Source organism: Pleurodeles waltl, chromosome 1_1 (genome assembly GCF_031143425.1).
Source record: "Pleurodeles waltl isolate 20211129_DDA chromosome 1_1, aPleWal1.hap1.20221129, whole genome shotgun sequence".
NCBI classification, from domain to species: Eukaryota; Metazoa; Chordata; class Amphibia; order Caudata; family Salamandridae; genus Pleurodeles; species Pleurodeles waltl.
Window position 1 is genome coordinate 695,256,757 of NC_090436.1, and position 22,035 is coordinate 695,278,791.

A 22,035-nucleotide genomic window follows, 5' to 3' on the forward strand; every position below is an offset into this window, starting at 1 on the left:
GGTACTGTGATGGTTTTTCCTGAGGGGCCAGGTTGGTCATCCAGAACCAGGCGTCCAGAGCTGCTGTCATCACTGTGTGTATCTTCTTAGGGGGGGCTAGATGTTTCTGGCACCTCCTCTCCTGTGATGTTGGGTGGGACCTGTGGGGATGTAAATGCAGTGTCACTGTTTCTGCATGTGGCATCTTGTGCATGGGTGAGTTGCCCTCTACGGTTGTTATTGCCCTGGCAGCTTTGCCTTCTGTGAGTAATTATTTGGTGGGCTAGGTGATTCTCTAGTATGCATACTTTAGTGATGGGTGTCCATGCAGGTCTGTGATGGGGGTCCGTGCATTGGTATTACATGCAGGGCTTGGTTTTGGGAGGGGTGGGTTGTGATGGTGACGTGTGTGTGAGGTGGTGGAGTGATGGGAGTGAGGGCAAGGATGGGGGTTTGTGATGGTATGCAGGTAGGGGGGGTGATAGTAATGGAGATTTGACTTTCCAGAGTCCACTCCTCCTCCTACTCGTGCCAGGCCTTCAGGATGCATGATTGCCGAGACTTGCCCCTCCCATGTTGTTAGTTGTGGGGGAGGAGGTAAGGGTCCACCGCCAGTCCTCTGTACAGGTAGCTGGTGTTTTGCTGCTGTGGAATGCACCTTCCCCCGTAGGTCGTTCCACCTCTTCCTGATGTCATCCCTTGTTCTGGGGTGCTGTCCTACGGTGTTGACCCTGTCCACGATTCTCCGCCATAGCTCCATCTTCCTTGCAATGGATGCCTGCTGCACCTGTGATCCGAATAGCTGTGGCTCTACCCGGATGATTTCCTCCACCATGACCCTTAGCTCCTCCTCTGAGTGTTGCTGTGGTGCCATGGGTGTAGTGTGAGTGGTGTAGGCGGGGGTGTGTGGGGTGATGTGTTGGGGTGTGTGATATAAGGTGCATGGATGGTGCATAGGTGATGGTGATGTGTGGCTGTGGTCTTGTCTGTGGTCTTGCCATCTCTCTTGTGGCAATTGTTTTTAGTCGTAAAGGGTTGTGGGTAATGTGGGTGTGTGTTTTATAGTGGTGTGGGTGTGGTGTGTGTATGGGTGTTAGGTGTGTGTTATTCAAATTGTCTAATGTAGTGTTGTTTTGTATGTGTGTGTGTATTTTGAGCGCAGCTGTATGTAGCGCCAATGGTTTACTGCCACTGAATGTCCATCGCAGTGATTCGTGGGTCATGATGCCGTGGGCATAGTTCTGTTGGCGTAACGTTGTGGGTTTTGCTTCTGCCAGTTTATCACTGGCCTTTGGGCCGGCTGACTTGTTTGTGTGGGTGTATAGTGACAGATTGCTATGTGTGTGTCATAATATGGGTAGCGGTAATCAGCTGCGGCGGCGGTATGTTGGCCACAGTCAGCATGGCGGTAAGCAGTACTTACCGCCAATGTCATAATGAGGACCTTTGTGTCCTTTTAGGAAGCTGTCTATCTTTCCGGTAACATGGGGCAAGAATTTGCACATAACAATCGTATATTGGGCAGGGCCACAACGGTGGGGCTTCTAGGCCATTTTACATACTTTTTTTTTGTAGTTTTTAAAAGGGATTACATGATCTCTGGTCTCAGCAGCAGATGACAAGAAAGAATCCGCTTGTCACAGTCACTTCATGAGCTATTTCACTTGAAAACAGTAATGATCAAAACACTTCCATCATTACAGAAATTTTTTGCTGTGGAAATGCAAAGGAAACACACCTGCTCTGCCTTCACCATACACAAGAAACATGGATGCTTAGTACTTTACAGAAATGAAGCTTCTGCTTGGGCACCTACTTTGTGTATATCTATAGGTGCTTCCAGTTTAGGTTTCATTTCTGTGAAATGGGCATCATGCCAGAATGAATGCTGCCCTGTGTATTTATCTAACATAACTGCGCAGGGCAGGGACCATTTTTTTATAAACAAATGTTAGGGACTGCAGCAGGATCCTCAAGGCAATCATGGTCCCATTTAGCTTCCCACCTCCTGCAGGAGCTGGCAGTGCACTTGCACACAAGGATCTGCTCTAAATGCAGCTCCCTGCTTTTGGAAGCAATAGTTTAATCTCTTTCCCTGCCCGCATGTCTGTGGGCAGGGAAAGAGATGAAAATTCCTCTTCCAGCAAGTGGGAGCATTTTGACAGTTTCTGCTTGCTGGAATTGGAGTGTTTGCTTGTACATGTGGGAGCTGTCACAGCTCCCGCCAAGCAAAAGCAAACAGCTATCTGACAAGGTGGGCACTGTTATATTGGTGGAAATAAACAGAATTAACCACAGCAGGAGTCAGGTAGACGTAGTTATGGTTTTTATTCAATGTAAGCATTAAGGTAAAAAAAACACAACCAGAGAGTAGCCAGTTGACACTGAGGACCCAAGCCAGAATGACCACAGGCGTTCACAGAACCATAGCAATATTCTCTTGATCATGGTGACATCACTAAAGCATGAGCACATGCACTAGCGCAAGAGTACAATGTACATTACCTTATTATATGTATATAAAGCTACTACTACCCATTACATCACCTCTCTCCCATGAAAAAAACAGAAAGGAACCTACCAAATGAAATGGAAATGAGAACACTAAATAATCATCAATAGCAAAACAAAATTCAATTTGAAATCAATAAATAATCAACAATTAGAAAACTTAGTATAATTCAAAACCCTTAAACCTGGCTGGAAGTCTTAGACTCATCTAATTCTCAGATATTGCTTTGCTTAGACTGGGAAACATCCTGAACAACCAGGTCCTAAACAACTACTTGCCTAAACCACTACTGCTAAGCAACTGAAAAGTCTCTACAACAAAGTAGTAAACAACTACTGTCTAAACAACGATTTTTCCTGAATAACGATTGCCTGAACATTGAATTTTAAGGTAAGGTTTTTTTTGTTTTATGGTTTATTAGTTGTTTAGAATTTATATTGTTGTTTAGACAGTAGTTGTTCAGTACTTTGTTGTAGAGACTTTTCAGTTGTTTAGCAGTAGTGGTTTAGGCAAGTTGTTGTTTAGGACCTAGTTGTTCCACCACATATTCGTTTACGCTAACACTCTCATACTCATTTTTCTGGTGCTCAACAACAGGCACACCGACGACCATTAAAAGTCATACCACCCCTATGAGATACAGTAGAAGATGGTCCAAAAATTCTTTCAGAATGTGCAACATCATTAGTCAACATAGAATAATCGAAATTCTTGCTCTGGCATGTTTTAAAATACATTTCAGTTTCAGAATCAGAAATGGGAATCACTCTTTCTCTGTTCCACCACCCCTTATCTTGTAGTAAAACATCAGCTTCACTTGTTCTGATTACTTTGACTGCATAGGTAAATTTAGTTTCCCCTTTCATAACTATTGCAGGTTTTTTTATCAAAACCCAACCATTGACATGGAAATACATTTTTTTAGCATTTCTGTCAGGAAAACTATTGCCAGTATTGTTAAGTTCTTCCCTCAGCAAAATGATTCTCCTTTTCCCTGTACCCACATCGGTTGCAGCGGCATCCTCACTCCCGGTGGCTCCTGCGGAGGATGTTCTTAGAACAAGCTTCTTCAGGTTTAACTGCCACTCAAGATGGTGGCCGCAAATCTTTGTGAGGCCAGTGCTGTAGCGTTTCTACCTTAGTCTCATGTTGAAGCTTCACTCCAGCTGTTTCTCTCTGGGAGCTGTGCACTTCACCTGTCATCCTGAGGAGAATGAGCAGTGTTCCTGAGGGGCTTCCTTTCACAGAGAATTCTTCCAGGTTTGAGTAATTAATTATTTTTCTTGTTACGGTGTGCACGCCAGCTAGTTTTTCACTTTTGGAGAAGCAGTAAGGAATTCTTTTGTATGATTTCCAGACTTGCCAATATATATGTACATAGATATTAAAAGAACTCTTTGCCTTACAGACTTGTCAGTCTAAGAGACAAACCTTAATGCTCAGACTAATTCCTAGAGACTGTGATTGAGAAAACTGAACCTTGAGAATGAGTTTTCGTTTCTTGTGAAATAGATTAGTAGATTTGATAATTGTGAACTTTTGAACTGCTCTCCAGAGAACCTTGGATACCTCTGACTCCTGGAGAAAAGAAGATATTAAATTAACATTTTTCTATTAGAGAGAGGCTAGTCTCATAAAAGATCCAGGTTAGGAGAACGATAGACTTGGGTGAATGTGAACTGCTGAACAGTTGAATGCACAGCAGGAATGTACTTATCTATGCTCTTATCCTCAAAAGAGCCTTTACGACAGCCCCGATTCTTCTCCATCCTAACCCTGAGGAGCCATTTTTTGTGGAAGCTGAGGACTCTGACCAAGCGATTGGGGGTGTATTGTCACATAGGCACAAGGAAACAGGTCAACTTCACCATGTGGCATTTCAATCCAGGAAATTAACTCCTCCTGAAAGAAATTATCCAATTGCTGACAAAGAGCTATTGGGACTGAAGGATGCCTTTCAGGAGTGGCAACATTATTTATTAGGGGCTCGTCATGTAGCCACTGTGTTCACCGATCATAAAAATGTTCAGTTTTTAAAGTCTGCTAAGACATTAACTCCAAGGCAATTGAGATGGTTCTTGTACTTGGAAGACTTTAGTTTTACCATTACCTATCAACCTGGTTCTGCCAATGGCAAGGCAGATGCGTTATCAAGAATGAATAACATACCGGAAGCCTGAGAAGCTGAAAATATTCCAATTATTCCAGCAGACAAGTTTGTTTGTACCTTACAATTCTCCAAAATAAAAAGGAAGGTTCAAGAATCCATGTCTGACCAAGAAATTTCAGATTGTGCTAACAAAAAAGAAGGAAGAAGAGTTTTAGAAAATCTTCCTTTTGTTGAAAATGCTTTATATTTTCCAACTCATGAATTACAAGAACTAGAGCTACAATTGTGTCATGATGATCCTTTAGCAGGACATAAAGGAATTTTGAAGACAACCAAATTGATTAAGAGGTATTTCTGGTGGCCTGCCATGATCCCTCAAATAAGACAAAAAGATCAAAGCTATGATGAATGCATTTGGGAAAGACAACACGGCTAGCTCCCGAAGGTGAGCTTCAGCCTCTTCCCATTGCACCATATCCCTGTCAGACCATTTACTATGGATTTGATTGTAGATTTACCTTCAAGTCAAGATTTTGACACAATCCTAGTTTTTGTAGACACCTTTTCTAAAATGAGTCATTTCATCCCTCTAAAGAAGGTTCCTAGAGCCTCTCAGTTAGCACAGGTATTTTCACAACACCTAGTGAGAGCTCATGGCATTCTGTGGGCTTGTAATCTCAGATCAAGGTTCCCAATTTGTTTCCCAATTCTGGACGACCTTTATGAACCAACTTGGAATAGACTCATATTATTGGTAATGATTGGCCAGATTTCATTTGATCAGCAGAATTTGCATACAACAATGCTATTCATGCCTCCACTGGTTATTCTCTTTTCTATTTGAACTCTGGTAGGCACCCAAACATTATCTTAGGAAGGTCAGGAGGCTCTGTCCCAGCTGCAAATGAATTCAGTAAGAAAATTCAAAAGACCTACCAATCCACTAGAGAACACTTGACCAAGGCGAAGGTCTCTTACAAGAAATATGCTGACAAAAAGAGGAGAGGCAACCCTGGTTATTGGAGGGTGAGAAGGTCTGGCTATCCACTCAACATTTACATTTAAGGGGGACCAAAAAAATCCAGTCTAGATATGTAGGACCCTTTGAAATAAAGAAAATTGTAAATCCAATAACAGTCAAACTCGCCTTGCCCCCTCACATTAAGGTTCACCCAGTATTCAATGACTCCCTACTAAAAAGAAGCCCTCCCAATGTTAGGACAACCATGCCTCCAGATCCTATCCAAGTAGATTCACATTTAGAATATGAAGTGAATATAATTTTAGACTCAAAGTTTAGAAAGGAACATTATGTTACCTCATTGATTGGAAAGGTTTTGGCCCAGCAGAAAAGTCCAGGGAAGCCTTTCAAAATTTGCATGCTCCAAGGTTGATAAAGCAATTTCACAACACTTTCCCCAACAAATCTTCTTCAAGTTTTGAGTAATTAATTATTTTTCTTGTTACGGTGTGCACACCAGCTACTTTTTTCTGTTTTGGAGAAGCTGAATTTCTTCCTTTTTCCAACAACTGGCTATCAGCTTTCTGAGGAGAATTCATTTTGGCTTAACAGAACTTCAAGCAACTGCAGTAAGGAATTCTTTAGTATGATTTCCAGACTTGCCAATATATATGTACATATATATATATATTCAAAGAACTCTTCGCCTTGCAGACTTGTCAGTCTTAGAGACAAACCTTAGTGTTCAAACTAATTCCTAGAGACTGTGATTGAGAAAACTGAACCTTGAGAAGGAGATTTTGTTTCCTGTAAAATACATTAGTAGATTGTATATTTGTGAACTTTTGAACTGTTCTCCAGAGAACCTTGGATACCTCCGACTCCTGGAGAAAAGAAAATATTAAGTTAACATTGTTCTCTTAGAGAGAGGCTCGTCTCTCTAAAGATCCATGTTAAGAGAACAATAGAATTGGGTCAATGTGAATGGCTGAACAGTTGAATGCTCAGTAGGAATGTACTTATCTATGTTCTTATTACCCAACTGCATGTCCTTCCTTTAAAGAAATCCCAATAAGAAGAAAGGTGCAGGTTACAGAGACACACACTGAATATCCTATCTTCAGGTGGGAAACAGAGCCTGGGACTGGATCTGGAGGCAGTCTCTCTTTTTCTATTCCCATTCACCCTTACCCCTAGTGGATGCAGGGTTCAGATAATCAGTTAAAGTCTGAGCATGCATCTGTTGGAGGGAGTTGGGTAAAAGGCATCTGCTCCTGTGGAAGTTTGATTTAAGGGGTAATCTCCTGACAATTTCTTTTCATTATAGTACTGGTTCAGTATATTTTGTTTAGACAACACTTCATCTCTGATTGAAGATTCAGTGGATGTACCACCTAATTACTGATAATGTTTTATAGAAATGGATTCTAACCATCTAGGTTAACTTGGTTCTGACTTCCCTGCCACGTAAACTCTTGAATGGAGATACGTCAGTGGTTGGGTGAGGTGTGGTTAAATATGCCCATATCTTTTCCTCTCAAAACTTTGCTGCATCTAAATCAGATGGAAGAGGAGTTTGAATACCCTCTTCAATAACGCGGTTTGCCCTCTCAACTAACCCATTTGAAGAAGGACTATAGAAAGCAGCTTGTAAATGCTTTATATCCAGACTTGCATTGAAATCATTCATTTCTTTCAAAACAAAATGAATGCTATTATCAGTGACTATGAACTGAGGGCTTCCTTCAACACGAAAAACTTTTATTTTTAAACTCTATAACTTACTTAGTATTAGGAGCCATAACAAAATCATAGTAGATCCATTTTAAAAAGTAGTCCACTAGTATTATCCTGAACCTTTGATCTTTAGGTAGTAAATTAAAAAAGCTTGTGAAATCCATGGCAACTTTAACCCACGGCTCTGTGGGGAATGGCACTGGAAACAGAGGCTTCTTGGGTGTTTGCCAATGCTTATCTGAGACAATGCATTGTGTACACCTTTCAATTAAACTGGAAACAGATATATCCACACTAGGCCACAACACCCAGGTGACCAGTGTGTGCCTTCAGCATAATGCACCCCCGTAAACCAGGTGGAGGAATGAATATATTGTTTCACAAACAAATAGTTCTGCAGATATTTGTGCAAAATATCTTAATTCATGTGGCAAAGGTTTTACAGATGGCCGCCTAACTTTTATAAAATGAAAACTTTTCTGTAGAATTTCATCTTGTTGTGTAACTACTACCCACTCATCCTCTGTGATAATGCCATCACATGCAGTGACTACATCCTTTGTTGCTACCGCACATTCCTCATCATTTTCTTTTAAATCATCTGTGGTAAGTAATGGTAAATGTGACAAACAATCTGAATGATAGTTCTTACCTCCTTGAACATACTTGGGGGCATATTTATACTCCGTTTGCGCCGAATTAGCGTCGTTTTTTTCGATGCAAATTCGGCGCAAAACTAATGCCATATTTATACTTTGGCGTTAGACGCGTCTTGCGCCAAAGTATGAGGAAAGAGCGTCATTTTTTTGCGTGAACGCCTTCCTTGTGTTAATGAGATGCAAGGTAGGCGTTCCCGTCCAAAAAATGACTGCGACACAAATGCGTCGTATTTATACTCCCGGGCAAAAATCACGCCCGGGAGAAGGCGGGGCAAAAAACCCCGCATTTGCGCCTCTTTTTAACGCCTGGGTCAGGCAGGCGTTAAGGGACCTGTGGGCTCAAAATGAGCCCACAGCTGCCCTCCCATGCCCCCAGAGACCCCCCCTGCCACCCTTGCCCACCCCAGGAGGACACCCAAGGATGGAGGGACCCATCCCAGGGACATTCAGGTAAGTTCAGGTAAGTATACATTTTTATTTTTTTTATATATTTTTTTGCCATAGGGGGGCCTGATTTGTGCCCCCCTACATGCCTCAATGCCCAATGACCATGCCCAGGGGACATAAGTCCCCTGGGCATGGCCATTGGGCAAGGGGGCATGACTCCTGTCTTTACTAAGACAGGAGTCATGTAAATGGCGTCTGGGCGTCGTTAAAAATGGCGCAAATCGGGTGGAGGCGATTTTTTTGCGTCAACCTGACTTGCACCATTTTTAAAACGCCCTAATGCCATTTTCCCCAACGCCGGCGCTGCCTGGTGTACGTGTTTTTTTTCCACACACACCAGGCAGCGCCGGTCTGCTAGCGCCGGCTAACGCCATTCAATAAATACGGCGCTTCAGAATGGCGTTAGCCGGCGCTAAACTTTTTGACGCTAAACTGCGTTAGCGCAGTTTAGCGTCAAAAAGTATAAATACGGGCCTTGGTATCAAAATTGTATCTTTGCAATTTAGGGAGCAAGCAAACCAATCGTGAAGAAGCTTTACCAAAACAGTTACTAGACAAAAGGTAAATAAGGGGTTTGTGATCAGTGTACAAGTGAAATGAAGTACTCTACACGTAAGTTTTAAACGTTTCCACTGCCCATATACAGGCCACCACCTCCCTTTCAATAGTAATGTAATTTGCTTCTGCTTGAGAAAGTTTTCTGGAGGTAAAAGCCACAGTATTCTCTCTCCCTTCTACCTATTGGTCAAACACTGCTGCTCTGCATTTTAACCTGGCATCAACTGTAATAAACTAAACGATTTTCCAGATGGATCATATGGTTGGAAAGTAGGAATTTTGATGACTAAGGGCCTGATTACAACTTTGGAGGAGGTGTTAATCCGTCCCAAATGTGACGGATATATCACCAGCCGTATTACGAGTTCCATAGGATATAATGGACTCGTAATATGGCTGGTGGTAAATCCGTTACTTTACCGTCACTTTTGGGAAGGATTAACACCTCCTCCAAAGTTGTAATCAGGCCCTAAGTCTTTGACATTTTCAAATGCTTGATTTATTCATTTGAACCATACACGTCACTCCTTTTTTCAATAGTGAATTCAAAGGTTGTATTTGAAGTGCAAAACCAGGCACAAACCTGGCATAGTATTCAGAACCGCCCCCCCCCAAAAAAAAAAAAATAACCTGTGTGTCTCTATCAGTGGAAGGTGGAGCTTTTTCAATCGCCTCCACATTGCAGGCTTTCAGCCTTATCAAATTCTAAAACTTTGTGACAAGATATTCAACTTGTTGTGCCATAAAAGTTAACTTGTCAATTTTTATAGTCATGCCTGTTTTTCTAAAATTTGGAACACTCTTTGCAGTACAATCATCTGTTCTTCCTTGGATTTTGATAACACCAAAATGTCATCTTGTAAAGCTTGTACATGTGATTCCTCGCAAAACAAATTATTCATCAGCTTTTGGGTGACACTTACAAGCTGACTCAGGAACAAAGGAGAGTTTCAAATATTTATAAGCACCATAAGGCAACAGTCAGGTTGTAAGAGATTGCGACTCTGCACTGAGAGTGATCTGGTGATATGCTGCACGAAGGTCAATGGTTCCGAAATACTTTGCAACATTTCTTGGATGTGTTGTAGAGGATGGTAATCCACAAGTATATTTTGATTGAGTGACCTCAAGTCAACACACAACTTAAATCACCAGTGCATTTCTTGGTAAGCACAATGGGATAGATTCATTCTGAGGAATCAGTAAAAGCAATTACTCCTTCAGAGGTAAGTTTCTCTTAAAGTATTTTAAAATCTCCTGTCACACTCATGGGAACTAGTCTCACCTTATGTATTACTGCTTTGCCGTTTTCTTTTAACTTAATTTCATGTGCAAAACCTTTCACTGTACAAATGGTATTGGAAAACACTTTTTAAAACTTTTGATGCATCAATTGTTTTACATCACAGTTAGCATCTATATGGAGAACCAACAATTTTTACAATTGTACTTCATGACATGGGCATAGAAAAATTACTAATTTTGCCAACTCTTTCCACCCTACAATGTCACACCCTTTAACTGCCACATACACTTTTGTGTGAATGTCTCTGCAAAGACACTCAAGAGGAGCTACGAATCAGCCAAGTAAATCCACATCCTAGCACCAAATGCCTTGGGATTTATATCATCTGGAATCAAGGGTGTGTTTTCAGACTACATCCTGAAAAATGCAGAATCTGCCGATAAGATCACTGGTGCTCCAGAGTCTGCCATAACAGGAATGTTCCTGCCATTGATAATCGCTTGACAAATTGGCTCTTTTATCTTTTTGCATTTTTTGTCATTATCAGTACCTGTGTCTATGGTTAGAAGTACATTTGAACATTTCCAAGTGCGTTCTTGAAGTTTAATAGCTTCCTCTGTTAAATTACATTGTGAATTGTTACCCTATTTGAGGAATTCATAACTGCTTTACAAACTGCCTGGAAGTGACCTATCTTCCTGCAGCGAGTAAACCTCTAACCAATAGCTGGACATGAAGGATGATTTCCGATGTGGTTTTTTGAACTACATCTATAACATACATTTGTACCTCCCCCTCTGGTAAATTTGTTAGATCAGCTAAAAACACACATTTGTGATTCTTCTGAGAGACAATTGACTGGTGAGAAACCTGTTGATTTAGAACTGTGGTCAATGCTATGATTTGACATGAGTTGTGTAGTTAAAATAGATCGCTCAATATTTTTAGCAATGTCAGTAGTCTCAGATAGTGTAAGGTTCCTGCATGTTAATAACCTCTCCCGTATTTTTTTCGAGTGACAGTTGAAAAAAAATTGGTCTCTGATGTGGATAGCCACATTGTTCTCAAACTTACACTTTGAAGATAAAACTCTTAGTGTTGCAATGAAATAATCTACTGTTTTCTCCAACCAACTGTTTGCATTTAAAAGAATTATACCTTTCAAGAAGGACACAGCGTTCCTCAGAATATTGTTTAAGTGTGCGCTCTTTTGCTTCAGTAAAAAATTCCATGCCTTGTTTTCTACATTAGGTGCAGGCACTATAGGAAAATTGTCAAATACTCTCTACCTACCACTCCCAAATGGCTGAATGAAAAGGCCTACTTGTAGGTGGATAGTTGTTGGCATCAATGGCATCAATATAGTTTTCAAAAATATGAAGTAATTCCCTCTACTTAATGTCTGGTTTTCCCGTTTTTTGTAAAAAGGGGTGTGGCTGCACCTTGCAAGTTTCTAATAATAAAAGAGTGAATAATTCACACCTCTTATCTATATCTCAAATGAGAGCTTGAGTCCAATTAAATATGGAGGAAAGAGAAGAAAAAGAAAAGGTAAATGTAGATAATTGTCACAGTGAATAAGTATTATGCGCACTGTCGTGCTGCAGCTCAGTACAGAAAGTATCACAGTGAACTAGGTAGCACGTGTAACATCGCATTGAGTTATAGAGTATAGTTGTCTCTGTTTATTTCCATGCAAGGAAGTAACCGAAAAGTTAAAATTCACTTAAGATGGTTGCCAATGTGAAAGCAGCCAATGCAGGGTCATGTTGGAGTCACGTGGAGTCTTACATGAGGCTGGAATGTTTATCTTATGCGACGCAGCATGCTCTATGCAGCACATGGACAAGCACACGGAACAAATGCTCTGCAAGGGCACGAGTTATAGTTACCTTAGATCACGACCTATAGTTAATTCAGGCAACTCTAACTGGTGAATTTTTATGGTTTTGTACTTTTAAATTGGGAGCCTAAATATAATGTCCCTGTAACCTTTGGCTATTTAAGTGAATTATTTAATATTTTTTTTAATTCTGTTTCCTAACTATAACTTCCCTGCAACCTTTGTTTTTTTCAGTGAATTTCTGTGATTTTTTTTAACTTTAAGTAATTTACATTACTATATGTTAATCCAACTACCGGCCATGTGCATCTGGGGTTGCCGTAGGGCCTGGTCTGTGGCCAGATCCTGCAGCCAACACCTATAACCACACAACCCCATGCTGCGCACGGCCTTTTGGTTGTGTGCAGTGGAGTTTGGCCGCAGGGCTTGCACTTTAGTCAGTCCCTGCAGCCAACCCCTATAACAACCCCACCACGCATGGCCACCCTCCTCCGACTGATATTGACCCCGTGAACCCCATACCCAAGGGCTCAGTGTAAAAATTAAATTTTGGGGGGGCAAAAGCTGTGTGGCCCTCCCAGGCCAATCTTGATCCTGGGGATCTCATCCAATAATTTGGGGAGAGGGGTCATGCGGCACCAATCCCAGGTTGATCTCGGCCCCAGGGACCACATCCCCTTGGGCCCGGCCATGTAACCTGGGTGGCCTCCAGCAAACAGCTATGTCCTGGGGGTGGACACCCTGGGACATAGCAGGAGATGGCCCTAGAGATGGCGGTCCCTAATGCCATCATAGGCTTCTCGAGGGGGGCTGCACTGCCCCCTGTAACATAGAATAGCCCCAGTGAAGTGGTGATGCCCTGGGCTGCAGGGGGTCTAAAACTGACCCCCCTTCTATTTTTTTACAGTTTGTCCTGGCAAGGTGGTGGTCCCTGGGACTGTGGGGGGAGCTCTACACACAATTTGCAGAATGCCCTTGCCATGCACAGTTTTTTCGTCAGCAATTTTACTACAAATATTACTTTGATATTATGAATGATGATATCAAAGATGTCATGAGTAACGTAATTTGTGGGGTAATTATCAGTGCATGGTGAGGGTGCGAGTTATAGTTACCCTAGGGCACAAGATATAGTTACTTGAGGTAACTCTAACTGTAACTGGTGGATTTTAATGGTTTTGTAAGTTTAAATGTGGGCTGAACTATAACGTCCCAGTAATCTTTGTTTTTTAATTGAATTTCTATGTTTTTCTTAAAGTCTAATTCCTAACTTTAATGTCCCTGTAACCTTTGGATTATTCAATGAATTTCTATGTTTTTTTTTTACATATAGTAATTTTCATTACTATACGTTAATCTAACCACAGTCACGCACGGCCTTTGGCAGTGCACGGCGGTGGTGTGTCCAACCGGCCTTGTACATCTGGCCTTTAGTGTCTTGACAATTGGTGCCAGGTAGTAGTCCACATAGTCTGATACTTTTTCAAAATGCGACTCACATGCTGAAACAATTGGCATCCCAGGAGGATTGATCATTGATCTGTGTATCTTTGGTAAGTGTGGGAAAACAGGGCTGATTGCAGAGGCCCCCTAACTTTTTGCCCCCATTTTCCACTTTATGCTGGTGTTTTCCTGACTCTGATGGTGCCCTGGGTACTGCTAACCAGTCCCAGGGCCTGTGCTCTGTGAAAAATGGATATGCAAATTAGGCTAATTATAATTGGCTAAGTTAACCTACCTATAAGTCCCTAGTATATGGTAGGGCATGTAGGTTTAGGGACAACAGCATAGGTGGTGCACACCTAGGTGCATTGCTGAGGTGCCCAGTGTCATTTTAAAAGCAAGCCTGCCTTGCTGGCTGCTTTTAAATTAAAGTTATATGCAAATTTGACTTTGGAATTAAAGGTACTTCCAAAGTCTTAAACTACCTTATTTTTACATATAAGTCACCCCTAAGGTGTGCCCTATGTGCCCCTAGGGCTGGGTGCCATGTAACTATAAGCAGGGACTTTATAAAAATAGATTTATAAGCCCTGGTGAGGTAAAAACAGCCAAATTCGTTTTTCCCTCATTGAAGTAAATGGCCTTCATAGGCTAGAATGGGCAGACTTTATTTTAAATTTTAAAGTCTCCTTAAATGTTGCATACCAAGAATTTGGTATCAAATTAATTGTTGTAATAAATCCTACAACTTCCAGTTGTTGGATTTAATATAACTAGTTCAGGTAAAAAGTTTAGACTTTACCTAAAAAGTTGCCAATTTCAGCTCTGCATTGTTTTTGCTGCTGTGCTCTGATTGGCCAGCCTGCAGCAGCTTCTGCCAGGCTGCCTTGATGAGGTGTGAAGTGGCCAGGCTTCACACAAAGGAATGTGCTTGGGGGAGAGAATCTCCCCTCAGCAGATGGTGAGGCAGGAAGGGGGAGGGCTGCCAAACTGGTCTTCAAAGGCAGAGAAGGACATTTGCAGCACCCAGCAACACCCCCACATCCTGCAACCCCAGACAATTAGGTGCCCCCTTGATTAGATTAGGAGAGGGCAGGAGATGGGTGTGTTTATGATTTTTAGCCACACCAGTGGGTGGGCTCAGCCAGATGTAACCTCCAAAAATCAGATTCATCCATGTTGGATTTTTAGAGACTGTTGCCTTCTGGGATGGATTTTTGCCACACTTCCCAGGAAGTGGTCATCACAGGGGGACGACCCTGTCCCTGATTGGAGAACCAGGGCCCCCCTGCTTTTCACCCAGGAGCAAGGATAAAACTGGCAGACCTGCACCCACGCCTCAGATCCCCACCAACTTTCAACAAGAAAGGAACTAAAGAAGAAGAAGGACTGCCCTGCTGGACCCCTGGCCTGCACCTGGACCCTGCACTCAGAAGGACTGCACCAGCTGCACACTTGGGCTTCACCACAAGAAGGACTTTGCCTGGCTTCAACTGGTTCAAGGAGGGACTCCCTGTTTGCTACAGGTGAAAAATTGATCAACCAGAGTCCCCTGCACCAACTCCTGAAGAAAGCGACCAGCTGACCACTGTCCAGTGGCCAAAAAGGAGTTTGCGCCAGGTGCATTCTGGGAGTTGAAGTCCGCACCCCCCAAGGTCCATCACAGAACTTCTGGACCCTTGGGGTGAGCTGTGGACCCCAAAAGAACCTTAAAAGAACATCTGGGTGAAGCCCCAGAAGTTTGGAAAAGATTTGAGAATTTTTGGAAAAAAGCTCCAGAGAGGGACCGACCTGCCGCGGAAATTCTAGCCGGCTTGCCTCAACCGCGACCCGGCCTGACTTCGTGGTTCGTCCCGGTAAAGAAAAACATCCAAAAAAGAGACTAAGTCCGAACGTAAAAAGTTGACCGGGACCTCCCAGCCATCGTATCCGAGAAGGGCTCCATGGACGTCGGATCAAGATCCAGGTTTACCCCGGTCGAAGGATTTTCATCTCGAAAAAACAACTAAGTCCGAAGGTAAAAGTCTCCACCGAGGAAACCCACATCGCGTATCCGGACAAGGGCTCCAGGAGGTCGGATTCAACTGGCAGGTTCGTCCCGGTGAAGAAAAACTTCAAAATAAAGACTAAGTCAGAAGGTAACTTTTTAACCGAGGCCTCCCGCGACCTGTAGCCGAGCAGGGCTCCATCGCGGTCGGCCTGAAAGTTTGACTTTGCCCCGGTCGAGGTGCAACCAGATGACCCGATTGGCGCTTTTTGTTTCTAAGCGCTAGAAAAGTAATAATTCTTTAAAAATTCATATCTCCGGTTCCCCTGAACCAATTTTAATCGTTTTTGTGTCATTTTAAAGATAAAAATATAAACTATTTTGATAAATTGGTTTTGGATTTTTAAACTGTTTCCTGTGTTTTATTTAATTACTGTTTTGTGATATTTGAATGCTTTACACTTTGTCTCCTAAGTTAAGCCTTGACGCTCGTTGCCAAGCTACCAAGGGTTGAGCTGGGATTAATTTACTGAGACCTAATTGTACCTATGTGGAGGTTAGTGGCTTGTTGCTAGGTGTAGGTACCTACCTGCCCTACCAATAACCCATTTTCCAACATAATTGGAAGCAGCGACGGGATCCTGTACTTGTGTTCAATATCACGTTACAGTTTTAGGTAAAACAAATTAAAAATCCTTTAAATTGTCCTAGTGCAAAAATTGTTTTTAATTTTTAATTTGGATTAATTTCAATTATTGAATTTTTGTAATTTTTCTAAATTCTTGTTTCCAATTTTTGCAAAAAGTTTTTGTTGACACAAAACTAGGGAACGATGGAGCTTGATCTGGCTAGCCTACCCACACTGACAGTAGTCCAGCTTTGGGGGTTGTGTGTTGAAAGAGGGTTGCCTGCAACCACTGATCTCAGGAAGCAAATCCTGATCACATCCCTGACAGCATGGGCTGAGGCCCAAGAGGTAGAGTCAGAAGAAGCTCCAGAGGAGGGAGAAAGAAGGGAGGATGCAAGCTCTAACCACTCAGGGGAGGGAAGGCATCTGAGCCTAAGTGAGGATGAGGAAGAACGGTCCTCAGTAAACACAGTCACTAGGGGCAGATCCAAAGCTAGTGGTGGGAAGGGGGTCCTTTCAGGAGGAGAGAACCCATCCATCAGAGAAAGAGAGCTGGAGGCCCAGCTAGCATACATAGCTTTGGAAGCAGAGAAGCTGGCCCTAGAAAAGAAAAAGTGGGCATACAAAGAGAAAAGAGATGGAAGCAGCGATAAAGAAGCTGAGGTGTCCATGGGTGGGGGAGTTTTCCCCAGATTACCCAAGGGGGTGGTTCCTGCTTATGTAGAGGGGGATGACATACATAAGTGGCTGGGGGCCTTTGAGAGGGCACTCCAAATGAGAAGGGTTAGGCCTCAATACTGGGGTTCCCTTTTGTGGGAGTTGGTCCCCAACTCAGGGAGGGATAGGCTTCTGACCTTAAGGGGGGAGGAGGCAGATTCATACCCTAGTATGAAGAGGTGCTTAGCCAAGAAGTTTGGTCTGACCCCAGAGCAATATAGAATGAAGGTCAGGGACACCCAGAAGGTCAGTACCCAGTCTTGGGTTGACTTTGTGGACATTTCACTAAAGGCACTAGAGGGCTGGATTATTGGTAACAAAGTAGATACTTATGAGGGGTTATACAATCTGATCATGAGAGAGCACATCTTGACCAATTGTACCCAAGAAAGGTTACGCCAGCATCTAGTGGACTCTAAGCAGACCAACCCTAGAGAGCTAGGGGAGGCAGCTGATGAGTGGTTGAGAACCAGGGTGGTTGTCAAGTCCCAGGGGGGAGACTCCAAGAAGGGGGGGACAGGTCCCCAAAAACCTAAGGAGGGAGGTGGTAAGTCCACCACAGAGACTCCCTCTGTACCCCAGAACCCTAAGAAGGAGGAGAGTAAATCCCACTCCCACTCTGACAAGCAGAGACAGGGAGATCCAGGGTTAAAAAAACTCTTGGACAGTAGGGCTTGCTTTGACTGTCAGCAGACAGGTCACTTCAGAGGAGATGCAGCCTGTCCAAGGAAGGTGGTTAGCACTGGGCTGTCCAGTGTAGCCATAGAGGAGGATTCCTCAGATGATGAAGTCCTCCTAGCATTATGCTGGGAGACAGGACCAGATGGTAAGCTGGTGATCCCTGAGGGTGGGAGTAGGCACTTCCACCACATTCAAGTGAATGGGATCCCTACCACTGGCCTGAGGGACACCTGTGCCAGTCACACTATAGTGAGTGACCGGTTAGTGACGCCAGACATGTATGTCCCAGGAAAGACAAAGAAAGTCAGGATAGCCACAGGGGAGGTCACCTCCAAACCTGTAGCCATAGTGCCCCTAGAGAGGGAGGGTATCCTTGACTGGATTAGGGTGGTAGTCAGTGCTGACCTCCCCCTAGATTGTATCCTGGGCAATGACCTCCCAGAGGTGAGTCTGGTCACAGATGGGGTGGTCGCCCAGGGCGCCCCCCCAACCCAAAGTCCTGGGGAGTCAGTCCCTACAGTTAAGAGACAGGGGTCCCCAAGAAAAGGAAAGAAGAAAAGGAAGGGTAGGCCACTCTTAAAGAGAGTTCCAGGGAGCCAAGGGCCTTCTGCCCCAGTAGGGGGGGAGCCCAGAGTTGGCACTGGTGAGGCCTCACCTGACCCCAAGGAAGTCCTGAGTAGTCAGGCAGCTGTCCAGATGCAAGGTGTTGCCCCTGCACTGACAGAAGGGAGAGTGGAAGGAGGGTGTCTGCCACAGGAGGTGGTAGCCCCCCACTCTAGACAGCAAGAGGGGTGCCAGGACCCCAAAGATGCCCCTAAAGCAGCTCAGCCACCTGTCAGTGGAGAGCTTAGGGTGTGGTTCTGGGTACTGACAGCTGTCAGTAGCCTCTGCTGGGTGCTAGCCTTCCTGGCAGCACTGTACTAGGCCTGGGAGGCAGACCCCAGGGCCAATAGCAAAGTAGGCCCCCTGACCCTATTGGTCATGGTGGGGTTGCTCAAGTGTTGGGTGACCTCTTTGGGTAAGCTAGGTGTTGCCCTAGCAAAGTTTGGAGTAGGGGAGGTGGGCACCTCACTACCCAAGTTGGCAGAGAGAGAGGAGGAAGACCCCCATAGAGGGAAGTTTCAGTTTGAATTGGGTCCTTTTACTGTTGGGATGGCTTCACTACCCAGAGGGAGTGACCCTGACAGGATGATGTAAGGCAGAGTAGGCCCTGCAAAGGGACAGCCAGTTTTCTTCACTGTCTTCCTCGCCTAACAAGCCAGGAAGACTCTCCCAGGGTTGGGCTGAGTCTCCTGGGCGTGTGGGCTGGGGGGGGGGTTGTGTGGGAAAACAGGGCGGATTGCAGAGGCCCCCTAACTTTTTGCCCCCATTTTCCACTTTATGCTGGTGTTTTCCTGACTCTGATGGTGCCCTGGGTACTGCTAACCAGTCCCAGGGCCTGTGCTCTGTGTAAAATGGATATGCAAATTAGGCTAATTATAATTGGCTAAGTTAACCTACCTATAAGTCCCTAGTATATGGTAGGGCATGTAGGTTTAGGGACCACAGCATAGGTGGTGCACACCTAGGTGCATTGCTGAGGTGCCCAGTGTCATTTTAAAAGCAAGCCTGCCTTGCTGGCTGCTTTTAAATTAAAGTTATTTGCAAATTCGACTTTGGAATTAAAGGTACTTCCAAAGTCTTAAACTACCTTATTTTTACATATAAGTCACCCCTAAGGTGTGCCCTATGTGCCCCTAGGGCTGGGTGCCATGTAACTATAAGCAGGGACTTTATCAAAATAGATTTATAAGCCCTGGTGAGGTAAAAACAGCCAAATTTGTTTTTCCCTCATTGAAGTAAATGGCCTTCATAGGCTAGAATGGGCAGACTTTATTTTAAATTTTAAAGTCTCCTTAAATGTTGCATACCAAGAATTTGGTATCAAATGAATTGTTGTAATAAATCCTACAACTTCCAGTTGTTGGATTTAATATAACTAGTTCAGGTAAAAAGTTTAGACTTTACCTAAAAAGTTGCCAATTTCAGCTCTGCATTGTTTTTGCTGCTGTGCTCTGATTGGCCAGCCTGCAGCAGCTTCTGCCAGGCTGCCTTGATGAGGTGTGAAGTGGCCAGGCTTCACACAAAGGAATGTGCTTGGGGGAGAGAATCTCCCCTCAGCAGATGGTGAGGCAGGAAGGGGGAGGGCTGCCAAACTGGTCTTCAAAGGCAGAGAAGGACATTTGCAGCACCCAGCAACACCCCCACATCCTGCAACCCCAGACAATTAGGTGCCCCCTTGATTAGATTAGGAGAGGGCAGGAGATGGGTGTGTTTATGATTTTTAGCCACACCAGTGTGTGGGCTCAGCCAGATGTAACCTCCAAAAATCAGATTCATCCATGTTGGATTTTTAGAGACTGTTGCCTTCTGGGATGGATTTTTGCCACACTTCCCAGGAAGTGGTCATCACAGGGGGACGACCCTGTCCCTGATTGGAGAACCAGGGCCCCCCTGCTTTTCACCCAGGAGCAAGGATAAAACTGGCAGACCTGCACCCACGCCTCAGATCCCCACCAACTTTCAACAAGAAAGGAACTAAAGAAGAAGAAGGACTGCCCTGCTCGACACCTGGCCTGCACCTGGACCCTGCACTCAGAAGGACTGCACCAGCTGCACACTTGGGCTTCACCACAAGAAGGACTTTGCCTGGCTTCAACTGGTTCAAGGGGGGACTCCCTGTTTGCTACAGGTGAAAAATTGATAAACCAGAGTCCCCTGCACCAACTCCTGAAGAAAGCGACCAGCTGACCACTGTCCAGTGGCCAAAAAGGAGTTTGCGCCAGGTGCATTCTGGGAGTTGAAGTCCGCACCCCCCAAGGACCATCACAGAACTTCTGGACCCTTGGGGTGAGTTGTGGACCCCAAAAGAACCTTAAAAGAACATCTGGGTGAAGCCCCAGAAGTTTGGAAAAGATTTGAGAATTTTTGGAAAAAAGCTCCAGAGAGGGACCGACCCGCCGCGGAAATTCTAGCCGGCTTGCCTCAACCGCGACCCGGCCTGACTTCGTGGTTCGTCCCGGTAAAGAAAAACATCCAAAAAAGAGACTAAGTCCGAACGTAAAAAGTTGACCGGGACCTCCCAGCCATCGTATCCGAGAAGGGCTCCATGGACGTCGGATCAAGATCCAGGTTTACCCCGGTCGAAGGATTTTCATCTCGAAAAAACGACTAAGTCCGAAGGTAAAAGTCTCCACCGAGGAAACCCACATCGTGTATCCGGACAAGGGCTCCAGGAGGTCGGATTCAACTGGCAGGTTCGTCCCGGTGAAGAAAAACTTCAAAATAAAGACTAAGTCAGAAGGTAACTTTTTAACCGAGGCCTCCTGCGACCTGTAGCCGAGCAGGGCTCCATCGCGGTCGGCCTGAAAGTTTGACTTTGCCCCGGTCGAGGTGCAACCAGATGACCCGATTGGCGCTTTTTGTTTCTAAGCGCTAGAAAAGTAATAATTCTTTAAAAATTCATATCTCCGGTTCCCCTGAACCGATTTTAATCGTTTTTGTGTCATTTTAAAGATAAAAATATAAACTATTTTTATAAATTGGTTTTGGATTTTTAAACTGTTTCCTGTGTTTTATTTAATTACTGTTTTGTGATATTTGAATGCTTTACACTTTGTCTCCTAAGTTAAGCCTTGACGCTCGTTGCCAAGCTACCAAGGGTTGAGCTGGGATTAATTTACTGAGACCTAACTGTACCTATGTGGAGGTTAGTGGCTTGTTGCTAGGTGTAGGTACCTACCTGCCCTACCAATAACCCATTTTCCAACAGTAAGACATATATCGTTGTTATTTTAGGATTATCAGTCTTCAAAAATCTGTACTCATTATCATTCAAAAGAAGCTATTGATACCAATTCTGAAGTTATGTGTTCACAGTCTGGATCATCTGATTAATTAGGTTGTTTCCAACTTTCTATAGCTGTTCACATCTGTCAGTTGTCTATATACTTCTCTCATGTAATCCTTTGTGTTGAGGATCACAATATTTCTACCCTTCTCTGCTAGTTTGATAACCATTTTATTATATTTGGCCAGCTCTCTTAATGCCTGTTGTTCATCTTGAGTCAGATATTCTTTTTTCCATGATGTCTGTGTTACTTCACTTTATCTAAATCTGCAGGGACAAATTCTGCAAAAATATCAGTTTCATTCCCTGGTGGTAATGAAGGGCAATCATTGGACTTTTCTTTGAAATTACTGGATTGATGTCTGTCTCAATACTTAAGTCATCAAGAACTTCAGATTGCTTCAGATCCTCATCTTGTAAGTTATGCATCAAATCAAAAAATATTTTAATATCTGAAATTTGGTCAATACATAGATCAATAGATCCCACCTGATTCAACTGGACACCTCTGATATTGTGTTCACATGGCTGTGTAGCATAGTATTTTGTTCATTTTTTGCTTTTTTCTAAATTTGTAAATGTCGATACGTGTGTCAACATAGTTGAACTGAGATTCTGGACAGAATGAAAGTCTTTTG